The sequence below is a fragment of the Engraulis encrasicolus genome, unplaced genomic scaffold, assembly GCF_034702125.1.
Source record: "Engraulis encrasicolus isolate BLACKSEA-1 unplaced genomic scaffold, IST_EnEncr_1.0 scaffold_220_np1212, whole genome shotgun sequence".
In the NCBI taxonomy this organism is placed as follows: domain Eukaryota; kingdom Metazoa; phylum Chordata; class Actinopteri; order Clupeiformes; family Engraulidae; genus Engraulis; species Engraulis encrasicolus.
Genome location: NW_026945504.1, coordinates 35,689 through 58,082, shown reverse-complemented (window position 1 = coordinate 58,082; position 22,394 = coordinate 35,689). Strand labels below are relative to the sequence as shown.

Below are 22,394 nucleotides of genomic sequence, written 5' to 3'. Positions count from 1 at the left end.
CAGTTCGCCTACCAGCCTGGCATTGGGGTTGAGGACGCCGTCATCTTCCTCACCCAGAGAGCCCTGTCTCACCTAGAGGGGCCTGGGAACACTGTGAGAATCATGTTTTATGATTTCTCCAGTGCTTTTAACACCATCAAACCAGATCTCCTGAGGGACAAGCTGGATCGTGCGGGAGTGCACCACCATCTGTCAGCATGGCTCCTGGACTTCCTGAGCAACAGGCCACAGTATGTGAGGATAAGTGGCTGTGTGTCGGACACTGTGGTCTGTGGCACGGGGGCGCCGCAGGGGACGGTGCTGGCTCCTCTTTTATTCACCATTTACACTGCAGATTTCACACACTACACACCACACTGTCACCTACAAAAATTTTCAGACGACTCAGCAATCGTGGGTCTAATTAATAATGGGGATGAGAGGGAATACAGGGACGTAAACAAGAACTTTGTGGCATGGTGTCAACTGAATTACCTCCAGATAAATGCTGGGAAAACAAAAGAATTAGTTGTGGACTTCCGCCGGCGCAAAACACAATCCCCTCTCTTACCAGTAAACATCCAGGGTATTGACATAGACATTGTGGACACGTACAAATACCTTGGAGTTCACCTCAATAAAAAATTAGACTGGACTGACAACACCCAGGCTCTCTACAAGAAAGGCCAGAGTAGACTCCACCTGTTGCGGAGACTGAGGTCCTTTGGGGTTCAACAAAACCTACTGAGGACCTTCTACGACTCTGTGGTCTCCTCTGTTGTGTTCTATGGGGTGGTGTGCTGGGGCAGCAGCATCACAGCAGCTGAGGCAAAGAAACTCAACAAACTGGTGAGGAAGGCTGGCTCTGTCCTGGGCTGTAGCCTTGACACTGTGGAAGTGGTGGGGGACAGGAGGATGACGACGAAATTGTCAGCAATCCTGGCTAACACCATCCACCCCCTGCATGGAACAGTGGCAGCCCTGCTGAGCCCACTGAGCAGTAGACTCCTCCACCCAAACTGCAGAACAGAGAGGTACCGCAGGGCCTTTCTTCCCTCTGCAGTCAGACTATATAATAACACTAAGTCCCTGCGGTAGCCATGATGATGATGATGATGATGTTGATGGTGATGGTGATGATGATGATGATGTTGATGGTGGTGGTAGTGATGGCAGTGATGGTCTTTTTATCTTTTTAACTTTTTAACTTTTTAACTTACTTATTTATTATTGTCCTAGCACCCTCTCCTCCATTTTATGAAGCTGCTAATGCACTTTTTACAATGCACTTTCATTTTTACTAATGTACTTGTTGTTGTGGTTTTTAACAGAGACATTTATATTTTCCCCTAACATCTTTTTAAGTATTTATCCTGTGTTGTTGTATGTACACTGTCTACTGTCTCTGCACTATCTGTATGTTACTGCTGCAACAAAACGAATTTCCCCATGGCAGGATTATTAAAGGCATACTTACTTACTTACTTACCCTAGGTCAAAACTACTTCAGAGAGATAAAACATTTCTTGAACTATACTTGAACATACTTTGAACATTAAAGGACGCTTCTTTCAAAACTTAGGTCATTAAAACCATACTTTTGTCTATATTGCGCTACCAAATGTTTACACTCAGAAATCCATCCCAGTCTCCAAAAATGACATGCTGACTCAACAAGAATTAAGTCAATGGCCATATCTGAGTGAAGTCACACTACCCAACATCAATGCTGATGTTGAATTGCTGATCGGGATTAACGTTCCAAAAGCTATGGAACCCTGGCAAATTATACACATTCAGGGCCAGGGTCCTTTTGCTTTGAAAACTATTTTGGATGGCTCGTCCACGGTCCAATTAATGACACTGCAATGAAACAGGATGGAACTACAAGGGTAACAACCAACCGCATCTCTCTTGAAAATGTCAAACAGCTGCTGATATCTCAGTACAATCATGACTTCCCTGAAAAGGAGTACGATGAGAAGCTGGAGCTGTCTTTTGAGGATCGTATGTTCATGGACATGGCATCCAAGTCACTCATTCGTAAAGATGGACATTACCACTTACCCTTACCCTTTCGTGACAAAGATCCAATCTTGCCTGACAATTATGACATGGTAGCACAACGTGCATGGAGCTTGGCCAAAAAACTGAACAAGGATTCTGCCTATGCCTCTGAATACACAACATTCATGGAAGGAATACTGGACAAGGGATATGCAGAAAGGGTGCCAGCAAGCCAATTGCAAAGGTGTGATGGCCGTGTATGGCACATACCACACCATGGCGTCTACCACAAACAAAAGGGAAAGCTCCGTGTAGTCTTTGATTGCTCAGCGTCATACCAAGGCAAGTCACTCAACACCATGCTCCTTCAAGGTCCTGATCTTGCCAATCCACTCCTGGGCATCCTGCTGAGATTCAGACATGAGAGAATTGCATTAATGGCAGACATTGAGGCAATGTATTACCAAGTGAAAGTCCATGAACATCAGCGCGACTTCTTGAGATTCCTTTGGTGGCCACTAGGGGACACCAGCCAACCCATGACAGTCTATCGGATGACTGTTCATCTTTTCGGTGCAGTGTCATCACCAAGCATCGCAAACTTTGCACTGAAGCAGACTGCACTGGACAATGCACATCAATACAGCATTGATGTACAGGACACAATCAAACGCAGCTTTTATGTGGATGACTGTTTAAAGAGTGTACCCACTGTACAAGACGCAATCCAACTCACCAGTGACTTGAGAAAGGCATGTGCCCAAGGTGGCTTTACTTTAAATAAATGGGTGAGCAACAGCTGCAAAGTCCTGGAAACCATCCCTGAAAGCCACAGAGCTGCAGTTGTGAAACACCTTGACCTGGATCTAGACAAACCACCACTGGAAAGAGCATTGGGAATACAGTGGAATATCCAAAATGACAAATTCACGTTCCGTGTGGCAATGAAAAACAAAGCCCCTACCAGGCGCAACATTCTCTCTGTGGTGAGTTCCCTTTACGACCCACTAGGGGTCCTTTCCCCTTTCACACTTCAGGCCAAACAAATCCTGCAAAAACTCTGTCAGGAAAGCTATGGATGGGATGATCTAATTCCTGATGAGATGACTGGACCCTGGAAAAAATGGCTCACTGAATTGGAGCAGTTAGACAGATTTGAGATGGACAGGTGCATGAAGCCTGAGAATTTTACTGTGAAGACTGCTGAACTGCACCACTTCAGCGATGCAAGCCAGTCAGGATATGGGATTGTAAGTTACCTTAGACTCACCAACGACACCAATGATGTTCATGTTGCATTTGTTCTTGGGAAGGCAAGAGTAGCTCCTCTGAAACAGTTAACAATCCCTAGACTGGAGCTTGCAGCCGCAACGCTGGCTGTGAAGGTGGACAGGATGCTACAGAAAGAACTCCACATGGAATTGAGTGCATCTACTTTCTGGACTGACAGTACAACAGTACTTAAGTACATTCACAACACAACCAAAAGATTTCATACTTACGTGGCAAACAGAGTGGCAGTCATCCACAATCTCTCCAATGAGCAGCAATGGAGGTATGTACGCTCTGAACAAAACCCAGCAGATGATGCATCCCGTGGCTTGCACATTATACCACTCTTGACTTCTGTCAGGTGGCTCAATGCCCCCCCCTTCCTGTCACAGAACGAAAGTGAATGGCCTAGCTCGCCACAGGACATCGGCCAAATCCCTCCAGGTGACCCAGAGGTAAAGCCTGACATCACTGTTAACACTGTCATTCTGACCAATGCTGCCACCACCAAACTGATTGAGCACTACTCTTCATGGAAAAGGTTAGTACGAGCAGTGGCATGGCTCATCAAATTCAAGAGATCTCTGCTAAAAAGAGGAAAAATACTCACCAGAAGTCAGGATGAGCCAAAAGGCTTAACTGTGGAGGACCTAGAAGAAGCAGAGAAATCAATTGTTCGCTATGAACAACAACGCCATTTTAACTCAGAATTCAGACTCCTGAATACGAACCGACCAGTGAAGTCGGATAGCCCTCTTTTCAGTCTGGATCCAGTCATCGAAGATGGCATGATAAAGGTTGGAGGAAGAATTGGTAGAGCACCAATATCCGTGAGTACAAAACATCCAATCATACTCCCCAAGTTGTCTTGCATATCCAAGTTGATTCTGAGAGACATTCATCAACAAACCGGGCACTCCGGGAGAAATTACATGCTATCCAGACTTGGGCAAAAATACTGGCTGCCCTCTGCTAACTCCTGTGCAAGATATGTTGTTAGATGCTGTGTGTTTTGCAAAAGGATGCAGGCCAGACCTGGTACCTAGAAGATGGCAGAGCTACCAGAGGATCGGATCACTCCCAACCTACCACCATTCTCGCATGTGGGCATTGACTTCTTTGGACCCATAGAGGTCAAGAGTGGTCGCTCACGTGTAAAGCGCTGGGGAGTGGTCTTCACCTGTCTGGTATGCCGAGCCATCCATCTCGAGGTAGCCTGGAGTCTGGACACCAGCTCCTGCATCAACGCCATCCGGAGGTTCCTGTGTATGAATGAATGAATGAAACTTTATTGTCATTGTACAGGTACAACGAAATTGGTAAAGTGCAGATGCTCACGGTGCTTAAAAATCAACAAAGAACCTATATATATACTGTATAAAAATAATTAAGATTTTAAAAAGTCAGCTGTGCAAAATTTAGTGTGTAGATTGCTTTTGGATAAAAACTGTCTTTTAGCCTGTTTGTTTTTGTACCCAGAGCCCTGTAACGCCTGCCTGATGGCAGCAGCTCAAACAGTTTATGTCCAGTATGGTAGGGGTCTCTGATGATTTGCTTGGCTTTCTTTAGACAGCGACAGGAGAACAACTCCTCTAAAGAGGGCAGGGGACAGCTGGTGATCTTCTGAGCTGTGCTGACCACTCTCTGAAGAGCTCTTCTGTCCGCTGCTGTGCAGCTGGAATACCACACACATAAACAGTATGTTAGGATGCTCTCTATGGAGCTCCGGTAGAAGGCCACCAGTAGACTTTGGGGTAGATGGTTAGCCCGTAAGACCCTAAGGAAGTACAGTCTCTGTTGTGCCTTCTTGATGGTGGCAGTGGTGTTGGTGTTCCAAGTAAGGTCGTCCCTCAGATGCACGCCCAGGAAGCGGAAATCAGAGACCCTCTCCACACAGGCCCCATCGATGACCAGCGGTTGAATGTTAGCCTTTGTCCTCCTGTAGTCCACTATCAACTCCTTTGTTTTTGAGATGTTTAGGAACAGGTTGTTCTCCTTACACCAGACCGATAGACGCTGCACCTCTTCCCTGTATGCAGTTTCGTCTCCCTTGGAGATGAGACCTACGATGGTGGTGTCATCAGCAAACTTGATGATACTATTGCTGGAGTGAGAGGGGGTGCAGTCGTAAGTGTATAGGGTGTACAGGAGTGGGCTTAGCACACAACCTTGGGGGGAGCCTGTGCTGGTGTTTATGACTGAGGACAGGTGGGAGCCAGCTCTTACCCTCTGGGAGCGGCCTGTCAGAAAGTCCAGTATCCACCGACAGATGGAGTGTGACAGCCCCAGGTCCAATAACTTGGTCACCAGTCTGTTGGGGAGGATAGTGTTGAAAGCCGAGCTAAGGGGGGATGTACAGCGCGGCCAGGTCTAGCCTCAAGAGGGGAATCAGACAAGCCAAGGCTGCTTACAGGCAGAAAATAGAGGACTGTTTCCAGAGCCACAACTCCAGGCAGGTGTGGCAGGGCATTCAGCACATCACGAACCACAGACCCAGTACCAAGTCTGTGCAGAATTTGATATATTCCAGGACAGCTGTGGTATGCAGTTCCAGGTCTGGGTGTTCAAAGACTTCCCAATTTGTTGACTCAAAACACTCCTGCAGCTGTTCAGAGGCAGTATCGGGCCAGGTTATGACTGTTCTGGTGGTTATGGGAGTGCTTCTCCTGAGGGGGTGTATGCTGGTAACACAAGCAGCGACAGGTGGTCTGACTGGCCCAGGTGTGGTAGTGGTTTCACTCTGAAGCCTGACTTGACATTTGAATATACCTTATCCAATATGTTGTTCCCCCTTGTGGCGCATTTAACATGTTGATGGAATTTAGGCAGTGCTGTCTTTAAATTAACATGGTTAAAGTCCCCTGCTACAATGTGGACAGCCTCTGGATGAAGGCTCTGTTGATCATTAACTGCGTCATATAATAGTCCCAGGGCGGAGCTGGCTTTAGCATCAGGGGGAATATATACAGCAGTGATGATGATGACGGAGAACTCACGAGGTAAATAAAAGGGTCTACACTTCACAGTCACATATTCCAGGTCTGGGGAGCAGTATCTGCTTACAGGCACAGAGTTTGTACACCAGTTGTTATTTGTATACACGCATAAGCCCCCTCCCTTGTTTTTACCGGAGTCTCTTGTCCTGTCCTGCCGATGCGCTGTGAAGCCCTCTATCTCGATAGCTGCGTCTGGGGTAGACGGCTGAAGCCAGGTTTCGGTGAAGAGTAGAATGCAGCTTTTCTCCACGGTGTTGTTGTTGACAAGTAGCAATCTCAGTTCATCCATCTTGTTTCCGAGTGATCTTAAATTTGCGAGAAAAACGCTTGGGAGCGGAGGTTTATTAGCCCCTCTCCGTAACCTCGCTACTACACCAGCCCTGCAGCCTCTTTTCTGTCTCCTTTCCCGACGCTGCCTGCGCCGTCTCCCAGCAGCGATAATCCATGGAGACCCAGGGGTTCTAGCGAAGTCTTCGGTGATATTGTGAGACTGTAGAAAAGCGGTTGTAATTGCCCTCTCGCAACCTCGTAGGAGAGGTCGGGTACTTACCATCAGAACCGACTGTGGCACCAACTTCACCTCCGCACAGAGGGAACTGGAAAGTGCGTTGAAGCAAGTGGATCAGGAAAAGATCAAAGAGCACCTGCTAGCCAACCATGTGAAGTGGCTCTTCAACCCGCCATCTGCCGCACACTTTGGAGGAGTATGGGAAAGACTTATCCGCATGGTAAAGAAGATCCTCCTCTCAGTCGTACGGCAACAGGTACTGGACGACGAAATGCTGCAGACAGTCTTTTGTGAGGCTGAATGCATTCTCAATGACCGACCCCTCACCACGACATCCAGTGACCCGAAGTACTTGTCCCCCTTGACACCAAACACCCTGCTGCAATTGAAAGGTGAACCGCTGCTGCCTCCTGGTCTCTTCAGCCAAAAGGACGTGTGCAGCAGGAAACAGTGGAAACAAGTCCAATACCTCACAGACCTCTTCTGGCGAAGATGGACCACGGAATACCTTCCACTAATGCAACAGCGACAGAAGTGGACCCACCCTACGACAAACTTCAGGGTGAACGACATCGTGGTGCTGGTAGACCCAGCAGCACCTAGGAACTCGTGGCTGCTTGGTAGGGTGGTGAAGACCCTGCCTGGAGCCAAAGGTCTTGTGCGCAGCGTGTTGGTTCAAACAAAAACCAACGTGCTGCAGAGGCCAATCAACAAGCTCTGCTTGCTTCTTGAAGGTGATGAAGCACCTTAACCCTCCTGTTATCCTTGGGGTCTATTTGACCCCTTTCAATGTTTAACACCTGAAAAATACATGAAGTACACATTTCTTCTGCCTCATCTTTGATGACTTTTCCTAAATAGATGGGATGAATGTGAAAAACGTGAAATTTCAGCAAAAATGTTTTCCCTAAGTGCTGTACACATTTAGGTCAATTTGACCCCAATTGTTTCAAGTGTATAAAACATAAATGGAACATTCATATTTTGCAAATAAATGTTAAAATCTGTTTAGATAATGTGAAATACATGAAAATAAGCTATTCAGCCATGTTTCTTCTGAACATTTTGCTTTTGTTTGGGCCCTGATAACTAAAAATGCTTATGATATGGGGGAGGCCTAAAAGTAATTCACGACAACATTTTGGACATTGGTGGCTAATACAGCATTGACATTTTGACGAAATACACCAACTGAACCTTGTTGTACCCAAAGCACCATCATGGCACCCACCACAGCAACACCCCCCCCCCATTCCTGTACCTTGGGAGCTACTTTTGCACCCTCCCACTACACACAAACACTAGTATAAGAAGGGTCACATATAGTCAGCATTGCTGTGCATGCTGTTCTGTGCCCAGCATACATAATTATAAGTGATGGTATATTTGAAGAGAAGCTTTATGACTCTGATCCAAATATTGAAATGGACGGTTCTGATGGTGACATGCCATTGTACTTATTTAGATGGAGACGATCTCAAAGTTGTTTGCTATGTTGAGAGATATAATGGTGCTATTCTTCTCCTCATTTCAGTATTGTGTTCCAAATTGACATCTTTGTCTGCAGCCTTGGTTATAAACTGGTGCTACCTGTCATAGAGAAGGCAGGAACAGCAACAGCTGTAACTTTTGTGAAGGACATACACATTGACATCCATACCACAAGTTCTCCAGTGGGCATACATATTGAATAGAAGTAAACATACAAGTTGCTAGCCCTGTTCCTTCAAACATTACCCCACAACCATGACCATGTAATATGTCTACAAGGAGCACATGCAAAACTTTTTTCCTTATGTGCACACTAATTCAAGCGTAGACACAATGTAGAAAACAATGATTTTCTATGTTGTTCCCGAAACTCTTGGTTGGCAATGTATCCATTTTCTTACCTAACTGTTATACTTGTGCTATAAATACACATTCAAACATTCAAAAAAATGAATGTTGGACTTAAAAAACCTTCTGAATGTTTGGAAATATGTCTATTTCTTTTAGGGTCAAATTGACCGATATGGTAATAGATAGATAATATCCTTGATAATCAAATTTGTTTTTTTCTTTTCAAATGTTATAAGTTATAGAAATTCATATTTAGGGAGTATATGGACCCAATAAAATTAAAATAATATTTGTCCATCTGTTTTTATACCAATTAATGACATTTTATTGGTATTTTTTCTAATTTTCGCCTAGTCATGGATTAAGTTTTTTGGTGTATAGGCTTTGTGTGGGGGTGCTAGGATATATTGAAAGGACTTTTTATGTCACCAACAGAGCAATAATACATATCTGAGACATAAACATGTGCCAAAGTGTTGTTTCATACTGATTTTGTAGACATTTAAGTGGTTGGGGTCAAATTGACCCCAAGGATCACGGATGTTCCAAAATTTGAGGGTAACAGGAGGGTTAAGCCCAACATGCACGCTTTCATTACTGACAAACCCAAACATTCCTGCGCGTGCTCACACACCAGCCCATACACTTGCACTCATGGACTTCACAATTCAGCACCACATTTACAGCAGGGCTTTGAACCGTTATTTTTTTCCAAAAGTTCCGTTCCGAACAGAAACGGAATTATAACGTTTCCGGTTATGCGTTCCACCAATAAATTGACGTTCCCGAACCGGTTAGAACAAAAAAATACTGTTCCCGGAACGGTTAATTTCGTTCCTGTCAGCTGATTACTCCCCATAGGTCTGACTGACGTTAATTAACCAAGAAAGACGGAAGTGCAAATGAGTCAGCCTACTTCCAAACTGTTTATTCAAGCGGATGAAAAGAATATCCTCCAGAATTTTGTCATTCAGGGACGACCTAAGCGGAGAATAAACCTCAATGATGAAAATGCGTGCTCCACGCTGACTTGGGTCACGGGGAGCGCTATGATGGACATTGTGAGTTTGTGCATATTTGAAGCGCCCATGGATGCCCAATAACGTCGAACATTCTCGGTGCGCTTTACACGCGCTTCTCTGCAATATCTTACAATGATGCAATGGAGACTCTGCCCTTTTGTATTGGTTTCTCTTATTTAAGATGTGGAGTGGAGACTTTGTAATCCACAGCTCTCTCTCCATTCAGTCAGAGAATGTCTGATGTCACACAGGACGTGAACCTCAGCCATCATGGTAACGTGCACAGGAAAATAATAACTTTTTTTTTGTTTGAGGAACGGTATTTACCGGTATTAACCGGTTACCATTATTTTTAAATAAGTGTTTCCGTTCCTGAACATAAAAAATAATAACATTTCCGGTTTCATTTCTGTTCCCTTTAAAATACAAAAAGTTCCTGGTTTTCATTTTCGTTCCTTGAACCGGTTCAAAGCCCTGATTTACAGTCACTGTTGCACATACATGAACTTTGTCACACTGCACCACATATACATTGGACTTCAACCTTTTTCAACTTTTTGAACCTTTTTGAATTTTTTCACTCAAAAGACTTTATTGATGCAAAAAAAAACATTAAAAAGAGAGATCATCATCTCCACAAAAAAAATAAAAAAGGGGGAAAAACATAAAAGAAAAAAAAAACGACCCAAACCAAAAAAAAAACCCAAAAAAAAGCCAGAACCAAAAAAAAAACAAAAAAACAATGGCATAAAAAAACAGAAGGGGGAACCCAAAAAATATCTTTTTGCACAGATGTAAATATGTAAATATACAATGTAAATATTGTGATTTTGTGTATAGCAATGTTAAAAGCAGCATTTTTAGTTAGTTCTTTTCACTCCTTTCATACTGATGACTTTTGATACAGTACATGACTGCTAACTTATTTAAGAATGTTAGGAGATGTATTGCATTCTATTTCTATAGCATTCATGGCTCCTTTTGGTAACTTTATTGGTAATTGCCCTGTAGAAACAGTGACAATTAGGGGCCAGTGTGTTGGAGCCATATTCCTGATTTCTATCCATTTGCTTTAGGTTTTATTGTAAACTATAAATGAGAGACTTTTCAGTTTGTTAAATACTTACCTGTTACCAGTTTGTGTTATATTCTTACATTTTTTTGTTTATCTACTTGTGTCACATACTTACCTCTGCTTTTATGTATACTTACCTGGACCTAATCACCCTCTGTCTTTCCAACGCACCTGTGATGTGAGTTTGGTACTGTGAACCCCTCCCTCCGACGCGCATTGGTGGCGCGACTCACAGATTAGTTAATTAGGACACTCACAGGTGCCTGGCAGACAGAGCGTGGAGAGGAAACAGTTTTTGACCGCATAGAACGCATAGCGTGTACTCTAAGTTTGTAGCCTTTGTTTGTTTATTTACTTGAATTAATTGAAAGTCAACCGGACTGTTGAAAATAAATATCAAGACCATCTCATTTTATTTCACTCTCCGTGCGTGCTTATTATGGAATGCACGTCAAAGCAACTTCAAACTCTGCCTCACAAGGCCAGAAAAGTTTGGTAGGAAATGGCCTTTATAGAGTGGCTGAGGAGAATCGACAAGAGTTTGCTGCTGGGGAGGTTTAACCCTAAAGCGACCGACTGGGGTCATTTATGACCCCGGGCACATATTTTCATACACCATTTCTTCCATTTTCATCAGAAACATTGTCCTTCTAGGAGTTTGTCAATACATATGTTATGCATGGTGTGAATGATTTTTGTGAGATTTGGACCATCTGTATGGGATTTATAATCAAAACACCTCTGGGGTAATTTATGACCCCGAGAGGATCCATGAGATACTCAACATTATAATGTCCATTGTTGTTGTAATTTTCAAACTCTGCTTTTTGAGTCACTGAAGATGTGTCCAGGTTGCACCACAAGGTGTATTGCAAGTCTATTCAAACATGGCATTGCCATTGACTTCCAGGAAAGACTGGATGACAACCTCGAAAGTGTGGTGACAGCTGGAGAGACAGAGGACAGCTCGGAGAGACGGCAACTGGGGCAGGGAGGGGTAGCATCCCGAGCTGCAGCTCCCGCAAGGGAGCACCCGAACAACGACGCTACGATGAACCCTAAAGAGATATACCCCCAAGGGTGCCCGAGAGGGGGGGAGAATGAGCACCCTAATCGGATGGATTTTCTGGTAATGACCCCTGCAAATGGACAATCGACTATGAGCGCAGTTTGCAAATGTGGCAAGGTCTGCAAAATCTGACAGGTCTTAAGATACATCAGACCAAGATGCGCTGCTTAAGGAATCCTGTGGTGCAACGCACAGTGCCAGTACCCAGTACAGCATCTGGTGAGACGGAGGAGGATCCAGGCCCGGAGACACCCCACAGTGCCCAGAGCCTCCATGCACCACCGGTGACACCCCATAGCAGGCCATCGGAACATCGTCGAATTTTGTGGCCCGCTGCCAACAAGGAGTCGGAGTGGCAGCAGTTTGATGTCGATGTCGATTCAGCCCTTGAAGCAGCAGCAAAGGGTGATGTAGAGCAGCGGCTCAGGACAATGAGCACACTCATAATATGCATCGCATCAGACAGGTTTGGCATCAAGGACCAACATGCCACCAAGACTTCAACAGCACCAATTCCAAACCGGCGTGAGAAGAAGATCTCTCAACTCAGAAAGTAGCTGAGGATACTAAGGAGCCAGTTCAAGAAGGCTAACGACGATGAGAAGGCAGCTTTGGCAGAGCTGAGGGGTATGCTAAGGGAGAAGCTACTCACCCTTCGCCGGGCAGAGTGGCACAGGAAGAGGGGCAAAGAGAAGGCTCGCAAGCGCAGTGCCTTCATTGCAAACCCATTTGGTTTTGCAAGGAAACTGCTGGGAGAGAAACGCAGTGGTCAGCTCTCGTGTCCAAAGGAAGACATCAACCGCCACATAAGCAACACCTACAGCGACAGCATGAGAGACCAAGACCTCGGCCACTGTAATGTCCTAGTATGCCCCCCTGAACCTAGCACCCTGTTTGACATCAGCGCACCCACTCTGAAGGAAGTCAAAGAAGTCATCAAAGCTTCCAGAGCAGCATCAGCACCAGGCCCAAGTGGGGTTCCATACAAGGTCTTCAAGCAGTGTCCCCGCCTGCTGGAGCGCCTATGGAAGATCTTCAGAGTGATCTGGAAGAAAGGGAAGGTACCCCATCAGTGGAACTATGCAGAAGGAGTATGGATCCCCAAGGTGGAGAACGCCAAGGACATCGAAGAGTTCAGGTCAATCTCCCTTCTCAGCGCAGAGTGCAAGGCCTTCTTCAAGATCGTTTCCAATCGCCTCATGAGATATCTGCTCAAGAACTCCTACATCGACACCTCAGTGCAGAAAGGAGGAGTCCCAGGAGTCCCAGGGTGCATCGAGCACACCGGTGTAGTGACCCAGCTGATTCGTGAAGCGAGAGAGAGCAGGGGCGATCTGGCAGTACTGTGGCTGGACCTTGCCAATGCTTAAGGGTCTATTCCACACAAGCTTGTGGAATTATCCCTTTGTAAGTACCATGTCCCAGAGAAAGTGCGCCACCTCATCCTCAACTACTATGACCATTTTAGTCTGAGGGTGTCTTCTGGGGCAACAACATCAGATTGGCATCATCTGGAAAAAGGAATCATCACTGGCTGCACGATCTCTGTGTCTCTGTTTGCCCTCGCCATGAACATGCTCGTGAAGTCAGCAGAAGTGGAGTGTCGAGGACCACTGTCAAGATCTGGTACCCGGCAGCCACCGATAAGAGCTTTCATGGATGATCTCACGGTAACCACAACATCAGTGCCTGGATGCAGATGGCTCCTGCAAGGTCTGGACCGACTCATCTCTTGGGCAAGAATGAGTTTCAAGCCTGGGAAGTCCAGGTCCCTCGTCTTGAGGAATGGGAAGGTGACAGACCGCTTCCGATTCAAGCTGGGAGACACCACCATCCCATCTGTATCCGAGAAACCAGTGAAGAGCCTTGGAAAGCTCTTCACTGGCGACCTGAAGGACACCAGGGCACGCCAGGCAGCCAGTGATGACCTCAACCAGTGGCTCTCAGCGGTAGACAAGAGTGGACTTCCCGGGAAGTTCAAGGCCTGGATCTACCAGCACAACATCCTGCCTCGCCTCCTTTGGCCACTGCTAATGTACGAAATCCCAGTCACAACCGTGGAGAGCTTTGAGCGAAAGATCAGCCAGCACCTGCGCAGGTGGCTGGGCCTGCCACGGAGTCTGAGCAGTATAGCACTGTTTGGACATGGGACTAAGCTCCAGCTTCCGTTCAGCAGTGTCACCGAGGAGTTCAAGGTCGCCCGAGCCAGAGAGGTCCTGCTTTACAGAGACTCCTCTGATGGGAAGGTATCCTCAGCAGGGGTGGAGGTTCGCACAGGAAGGAAGTGGCGAGCCCATGACGCAGTGGAGAGAGCAGAGGCAAGGCTGCGGCACAGTACCTTAGTAGGCACTGTGGCCACAGGGCGCGCAGGGCTGGCAGCATCCCGAAGCCTTGCTTCAGCAAAGCCAAAGGGAAGGAAAGGCGGAAGCTCATACAGGAGGAGGTTCGGGCAGAGGTGGAAGAAGGCTCGACTCAGCAGAGTGGTGGGCATGAGCAAGCAGGGGGCTTGGACTAAGTGGGAACACGTCACGAACCGCAAGATCACGTGGACTGAGCTGTGGAAGGCGGAGCCACACCATTTCAAGTTTCTTGTCCAGTCGGTTTACGATGTACTCCCAAGCCCTGCTAACCTGTTCACCTGGGGCCTGACAGACTCGCCTGTGTGTCAGCTCTGCCAGAGGAGGGGATCTTTAGAACACATCCTCCAGCTGTTGCTCAAAGGCCTTGGCAGGAGATGGCAGATATCGTTGGTGCCACGACCAAGTCCTGCGGGCAATAGCAGACACCATCTGCACCGGCATCAGTGTCAGCAAGGGGCAACAACCAACCAAGAGCGCAATTGCTTTCGTCCGAGCAGGTGAGAAACCTCAACCCTCCAAGAAGACCCTAGGGGGCCTCCTCACTACAGCAAGGGACTGGCAGCTCTTGGTTGATCTGGGGAGACACTTGCGATTCCCAGACAACATCGCAATTACGACACTCCGCCCTGATATGGTGTTGACGTCTACGTCCAGCAGGCAGGTGGTGCTCCTCGAGCTAACAGTTCCCTGGGAGGACCGAATGGAGGAAGCTCAGGAGAGGAAGAGAGCGAAATATGCGGATCTGGTGGCTGAGTGCCGTAGGAATGGTTGGATTGCCCGCTGTGAGCCAATAGAGGTGGGTTGCAGAGGCTTCGCGGGCAGATCCCTACACCGTGTCCTTGGGCTCCTTGGAATTCGTGGACTGCACAGGAGAAGAGCCACCAAGAACATCTTGGAAGCAGCGGAGAAGGCTTCACGGTGGCTTTGGTTGAGGAGGGGTGAGGCGTGGCGCAGTGCGCTACCTGGACACAAGTCGGGGAACTGATCACCCCCGACTGGGTCGCCCGGTGAGGGTGTATGACTTAAGACCCGAAACACCCAATGATCGCGGGAGAGTCACTGAAGATGTGTCCAGGTTGCACCACTAGGTGTATTGCAAGTCTCTGTATTTTGTTTCTAGGGGCAGGCCATGGTCTGCAGACCTAAAATATTCATAATATAAACATTTATAGTATGAAAATGTAATATATTATATAAATAAATAGGGCACCCCTGCGATAGCCAACCAATCCATATTGTGAGGGCACCCTGGTAGCATTTTCTCTGTTATTGCTTCATATTTGTTGATATCATGGCACAGTGGTCCTAGACACATGATGAGCATATGAAATGGAAGTCATCCTGATGAACAAAAAGGGAGGATATGAGTAATCAGTGTAGAAATCAATGGCGTTTTTAGAATTTTCCTTATTATATGGCTGTACAAAGGCATGAAGCATCAGTTGAATCATTTCTTTGCTCTAATACATATGGAAGACACCTTTTCACAGCTACAATGTACAGAAAAAGTTTCAGAGAAATTTTGAGTGTGCATAAGCTTATATGTTTGAGTCATGGTTTTGTCTATGTAAATTACCATATTCTCTGATCATGTGATTTCTTGAACCCAGAAATGTTGAATACCCTTTTGCAGAAATATCATCTATGGGCCTAATGGATAGAATTTAGCTTGGTTTCCCAAAGTTTCATTTTGAGCAATTTCCATAATTAGCATAAATATACTGTATTATTATGGTAAGACTACTACAAGTGAATAGGCAAAAAAAAAAATTAATGATAGATATCACCATGAAACTTTCTCAGTTGATTACTGATGATGAGAGAAGAACAAAATGTATTGGATGTTTTTTGTATTTTGATGTTTACATATGCAAATGAGGGCATACATCATATTTAGCATACACGTATGTAAGTTTGACTAATTTTTAGCAAAACAATAAAATGTTAAAATTCACATTTTTTTGCTCTAGATGAGGGACAAGTATGTGCAAGATGTAAATAAATTTGAATGAACCCCAAAAAATAATTTATATAGTGGTATTTCCATATAAACTCCTTGGGGTCATAAATGACCCCACTCGGTCAGATTAGTCGCAAAAACAGGCCGGTCGCTTGAGGTTTAAAGGTATGGTGCTTCCAGTATGGCATCATACCAAGACTCCAGTGGCCATTTCTGCTTTACGACTTCCCGCTGACCAGTAGAGAAGCGATGGAGAGAGTCTGTAGCAGGTTTATCAGGAAGTGGCTGGGCGTTCCTCCATCGTTTAGCTCAGTTAACCTCTACAGCAGGTCATCAGTGCTCCGTCTACCATGCTCCTCTGTCATCGAAGAATTCAAGGCGACCAAGGCCAGGGCAGCATGCACACTTTCACTATCCAAAGACACGAAAGTTAGGCATGCAAGCACTGAAATCAGCTGCGGGAGGAAATGGAAACCTCTTGAAGCTGTGAAGGAAGCCGAATCCTACTGGAGGCATCAAGACATCGTGGGCACAGTGTGTCAGGGTCGCCTAGGGCTTGGCAACTACAGCGTCAAGACTTGGGCGAAAAGCTGCACACAAGACCGGAGGGACCTGGTGGTGCAAAGAGTCAGGAAGACGGCCGAAGAACACCGCTGAATGAAAGCAACGGGGATGGGCTCCCAGGCTCGATGGATGCAGTGGGATGAGGCGCTTGAAAGACCACTGTCTTGGAGAGAGCTTTGGGCTACTGATCAGGGGAAGTTGAACTTCCTGCTGCGCGCTGTGGCTGATCTTCTACCCACACCGAGCAATTTGAAGATCTGGAGCAAGGAGCAAGAGGCATCCTGTAGTCAGTGCGGTGCCAGCCTCTGCACACTGAACCACATTCTGGCCAGCTGCCCCAAAGCTCTTGCGGAGGGGCGCCACAGGTGGAGACACGATAAGGTCCTCACTGAGGTCGCCAAGTGGGTCGAGCTGCAGAGAGGTAAAGCCAGCAAACAGCCATCAGCACCACCAAGCTTCACATTTTCCATCTAGAGGGCAGCAAGATTCCGAAGGGTACCAGATCTAACAGCCGACCATCTCTGCTGCACCGTGCAACAGATTGGGAGCTGCACGTGGATCTTAAGAAGAAGCTGGTCTTTCCTCAGGAGATTGTGGCAACTACCCTCCGACCGGATATGATCCTCCTTTCTAAGAGCACGAAGACCCTCATTCTAGCTGAGCTCACGGTTCCCTGGGAAGACAGGCTAGCCATATCCCACCAGGCAAAGAAGGCTAAGTACCAGGACCTAGTGGAAGAGGCGAACCTTGCGGGGTGGCACGCCACCCTCTTTCCAATTGAAGTTGGCGCTCGGGGTTTCCCCGCCACATCAGTTCGGTCTTTCCTACAGAAGATGGGACTCGATCCAAAGCAACTGCAGAAGGCCATCAGGGAGATAGCCACAGCAGCTGAAACCAGTTCCAGGTGGCTGTGGCTCTCTAGGAGTCGTAGCTGGACCCCTTCTGCAGGTGAAGGCTAACTCAGGTGTTTCGCCCCTTAACCTGAACACCTCTCCTGAGTGGGGCAGCAAAGGCTAAGCCCATGTAAGTTTCATGAGGTATATGGAGTAATGTTCATTCCTTTAGGATTATGGACTCAGTTTTTGGCATTTTTGAATGGGCCGGACTCCTGAACTCGGCTGTGAACTGCTGCAAGCGCTGACCTCAGAAAACATCCATTCAGGGGAATACGGAATCCGGCACGACAAATCTGGCACCCAAATCTGTGGTCTGAGAGTGCTAGCTTAGCATAGGCGGCATTTTGACCAGAGGGGGGTGCTCCTTGACCACCTGAACACTGGACCCCTAGGCCACGCCCCCCGGACTTCGTATTTGGTACTCAGACCTACTTTTTCGGCACTTGCTCCATAACATGTAGGGACACTACCTGGACCCTAGGCCACGCCCCCCGGACTTCGTATTTGGCACTCAGACCTACTTTTCGGCACTTGCTCCATAACATGCAGGGACACTACCTGGACCCCTAGGCCACGCCCCCCGGACTTGTGTCAGCTATTCAAAACTGAGTTTGTAGAAAAAATGCCAAAAAGTGAGTCCGAATGCCAATTTTTTTTGTCAACTTCATTTTTGCTTTAGAACCCAAAAAAACAAACTTTGTGGGGAAAGGTCCTAGAGAGCCAAACGAGTCTCGTTTGAATCGTCTCATCAGCCTGAGCGCGTGGAACTTTACGGAATCTTTCTACGACGTTCCTGTCCGATTCCACGGCCCGAAAGGCTTTTCGGGCTTCAAAAAATAGGAAAAATATTCGTAGAAAATCAAGGAAAGGTCGAAGAGAGATGTGCTAGCATGCGTTGTAATTGTCTCGTCCCCCCCAACGCTAGGACACCTCATATAGGTCTCTAGCCCGTTCCTGGCCAGATTTGACCTTTTAGGCCTTGAGGTCAGGCGCAAGTGTAAAAGGACTCGCAGAATCGCAACCGGAAGTCCCCGCGACCCCAAATTCGGTGGGCTACCTAATTGGAGGCTGTCGAAACTTTTCGCGTCGTCCGCGAAGCCGTATGATGTTCATTTCTGTATTTGAATGCAGGAGGCCCAGACTGCATTTTCCGGAAATTAAGTCTGTTTGCCTATCCAGACTGCATTTTCCGGAAAATAAGTCTCTTTGCCTATCCATCCCGAGTGCATTTTGCATTTTGCAGATTGCAAAGTCTGGGGAGCAAGGCCTATGGTCGGCGGACTTGTCTCAGATATTCAAAACTGAGTTTGCAGCAATGCCACAAAGTGAGTCCGAATGCCAAAATCTAAGTCTGGGGGGCAAGGCATAGGGTCGGGGGACTTGTCTCAGCTATTCAAAATTGAGTTTGAAGAAAATGCCAAAAAAGTCAGGCCGAATGCCAAAACTTAAGTGTGGGGCCAAGTCAGAAAGATTAGGGTGGGCCCCCTCTTGGAAAAAGCTGGCTGAGCTGTTTTGGCTGCCATTGCGAGAGTTCACAAAGGTCAAAGTTAGGAAACCTCCCATCGGCAACCTCCCATTGCTTAGAATCTTCCTGTTGGCATCAGACATTTCGGCCTACCAAGGCCAACCGTTTCAAGTTACGGTCTCGCGCTACCGGCTCACGGTGCAGTAGGGGAGGCCGTCGGACAAGGCGGTTTTCCGTAAATTTTCCGACTTTTTGGTCCCGATTCGCAGGGGGGTCACTTGACGTTACGCAACTTTAACGAGGCCGAAACAGATCAATCGCAGCTCAGGTAGATAGCCCTGACGGAGACGAAGCGGGAACAACTTTCCCGACGTCTCTGCGACGTTCCTACGTGAAACGAAGGCCCGCCACGGAAGCATAATTAATTGGGCCTAGTCGATTAAACGCTATTTATTCGTATAAAATCAAGGGAACGTCGTAGAGAGACGTGCTAGGCGCCATCGTAATCGGGTCGTCCCCCCGAACGCTAGGAACTCGGCCGCGGCACTCTACTACGTTCCCGTCTAAAGCTAAGGCCGAAAAGGGCTGAATCTCTGACCGGAGCAGTCAAAGTAGTCCGCGAAACAGTAAGCCTGTTAAATTCCCAGGAAAAAAAAAAAAAAATTAAGGGAAGGTCGTAGGGAGACGTTTGAGGATGCGTTTTAATCGGCCCGCCGCCCCGAACGCGTGGACGTTCGAAGCGTCTCTCTACGACGTTCCTGTCCAAAATGGCCGCCCCAAACGCGCCCGGTATTTAAATATCTTGAAAAAATTGCCAAAAATCAGGGGTTTGTCATAGAGACATGTGCGAGGATGCGTTGTAATCGTCTAGAGGCCCCGAACACCAGGCCGGGCCCCGATTCATTTTTTCGAAAAAATCGAAAATTTGAACGTGTAAAAACTTCGTAAATTCGTCTGTGAAAGACGCGGCCAACAAAAAACGGTACCGTAATTATCGTATCACTACCACAAACGCGGGGAACTTCACCCGGTCTCTCTACGAAGCTCCTGTCCAAAACAGCGTTGAAAAATCAACGCTAAATATTCGCTAAAAATCAAGGAAAGGTCGAAGAAAGTCAAACGAGGATGCGCTTGAATCGTCTAATCAGCCTGAACGCGTGGAACTCAATGGTAGCTTTCTACTGCGTTCCTATCCAACATGGCAGCCCCGAACACATTCGTTGTAGGCCTCAAATAAAAATAAGCACAAATAATGCTAAAAAATTAACGCTAGGTCGTAGAAAGCCAGGAGTGGGTGCATTGGAAGCCTCTCGCCTCCCCCTGAACGCGTGGAAATGTACGGCTTCTTTCTACGACGTTCCCATCCAAAATGGCGGCTCCGGACGCTTTTGGGGCCTAGGGTTAGGCTTCAATGAAAGACATGTCGTAGAGAGCCAAGAGAGGATGGGTTTTTATCGGGGCGACCCCCTGAACGATGCAAAACCATCCCCGCGTTTCTAGCCCGTTCCTGGACAAAGTTGACCTTTGCGGCCTACGGGTCGCGCGCGAGTGTATAAAAATTCGTGAAAAATCACACGAAGGTCCCAGCGACCCCAAATTTCACGGGGACCCTAATTTGAGATTGCCAAAACTCTCTGAAGTGTCCGCGAAGCCGTACGATGTTCATTTCTGTGTGTATTTGAATGCAGGTGGCCTAGACTGCATTTGCCGGAAATTAAGTCTGTTTGCCTATCCATCCAGACTGCATTTTCCGGAAATTAGGTTTGTTTGCCTATCCATCCAGGTCGTAGAAAGTCAAACGTCAAAAGTCAAAAGTTTTTATTGATTACAAACATAAACAAGTGAACAAATAACAATATTAATTAAAAAATAACTCGTAAAAAACAAAAAAAGATTGATTATATATATATTATATACATTATTATTATTATTCATATATATCTTCTCCCTCCTACTCCTCCTCCTCTTCCTCCTCGTCGTCCGCGAGATATCCATCGTCCACCTCGAAGGGGAGTCCCTGAGGTGGAACAGGTTGCGGAGCTGGTTGGGGAGCCATGTTCAGAACTGGGGCCTCCTCCCCGTCTGAATTAGAGACTTCTTCTCCGAGGGAGAAGAAGTCTTCCTCCTTAATGAAAGAAACTTTAATTATTTTCCCCATTATATATAAATACATTGAGGCTCATAAAATAAAATGTAGCGATAGAGTGTAACTTACACTCCGGGACAGCAGTTCCGTTGGATCCTTAAAGAAAAGAGTGAAAATAAAATACTTAACACAATGTGTGTACAAAGTCATTGAAATAGTTATATAATGATATATCTCACCTCAGACACGCCGCCTGTGGAATAGTCACTGCAAGGTGGTCTGAAATAAGCCATCTGAAAAAAAAGTGGTTTTAGCCAATCAATGACATGAGAGGTGAGTGTGTGTGTGTGTGTGTGTGTGTGTGTGTGTGTGTGTGTGTGTGTGTGTGTGTGTGTGTGTGTGTGTGTGTGTGTGTGTGTGTGTGTGTGTGTGTGTGTGTGTGTGTGTGTGTGTGTGTGTGTGTGTGTGTGTGTGTGTGTGTGTTTGTGTGTGTGTGTGTGTGTGTGTAGAGTATAGTATGTAGAAGTAGGCAGTGTAGAGAGTATGATAGGGGTTGAAAATTCTCACAATGTCACAGTAAAGTACAGGTAAGTTTATTAGGCAAACACACACACACACACAAACACACACACCCACACACACAAACACACACACACACACACACACACACACACACACACACACACACACACACACACACACACACACACACACACACACACACACACACACACACACACACACACACATACCCGTTTCTCGGGCTACGGGGACAATTTCTGAAATTTTTCGCAAACCTAGGCTGGCATAGGGCTACGAGGACACCGGGTTCTGGAGGTGCTAGAGCTACAAGAAATACATCAAAAATCATGAAAAAAATCAGAGAACCTATACAACACTTAAAATTAAAAGATTTTTCTTCATAAATGTGAGTTTAAAAAAATGCCTATTTTTCAGACTTTTTGGTGGTTTATGGAGTCCGTCCTCGTAGACCCCTGTTTAAGAAAAGTGAGGTTTACAAGGTCGATGATGTCATCGCTGATGTCATCATACACATACACTATGTATAACCTGTTTGAAAGGACACAAGTTTTATCAGGACGGGTTACACACATACACCAAATAAAACCTGGTTTGGTGGGACAAAATGATTAATAGGACCAATCATACACATACACTATGTACAACCTGTTTGAAAGGACATACGTTCTATCAGGACAGGTTACACACATACACCAACTACAACCTGGTTTGGTGGGACAAAATGATTAATGGGACCCAAATTCCTAAGAC

General features: G+C 46.5%; 1 pseudogene; it reads left to right on the top strand.

Moving 5' to 3' along the window:
* Positions 1-12,091: 12,091 nt before the first annotated feature.
* Positions 12,092-15,224, top strand: LOC134442706 (uncharacterized; annotated as a pseudogene).
* The last annotated feature ends 7,170 nt before the right edge of the window (positions 15,225-22,394 follow it).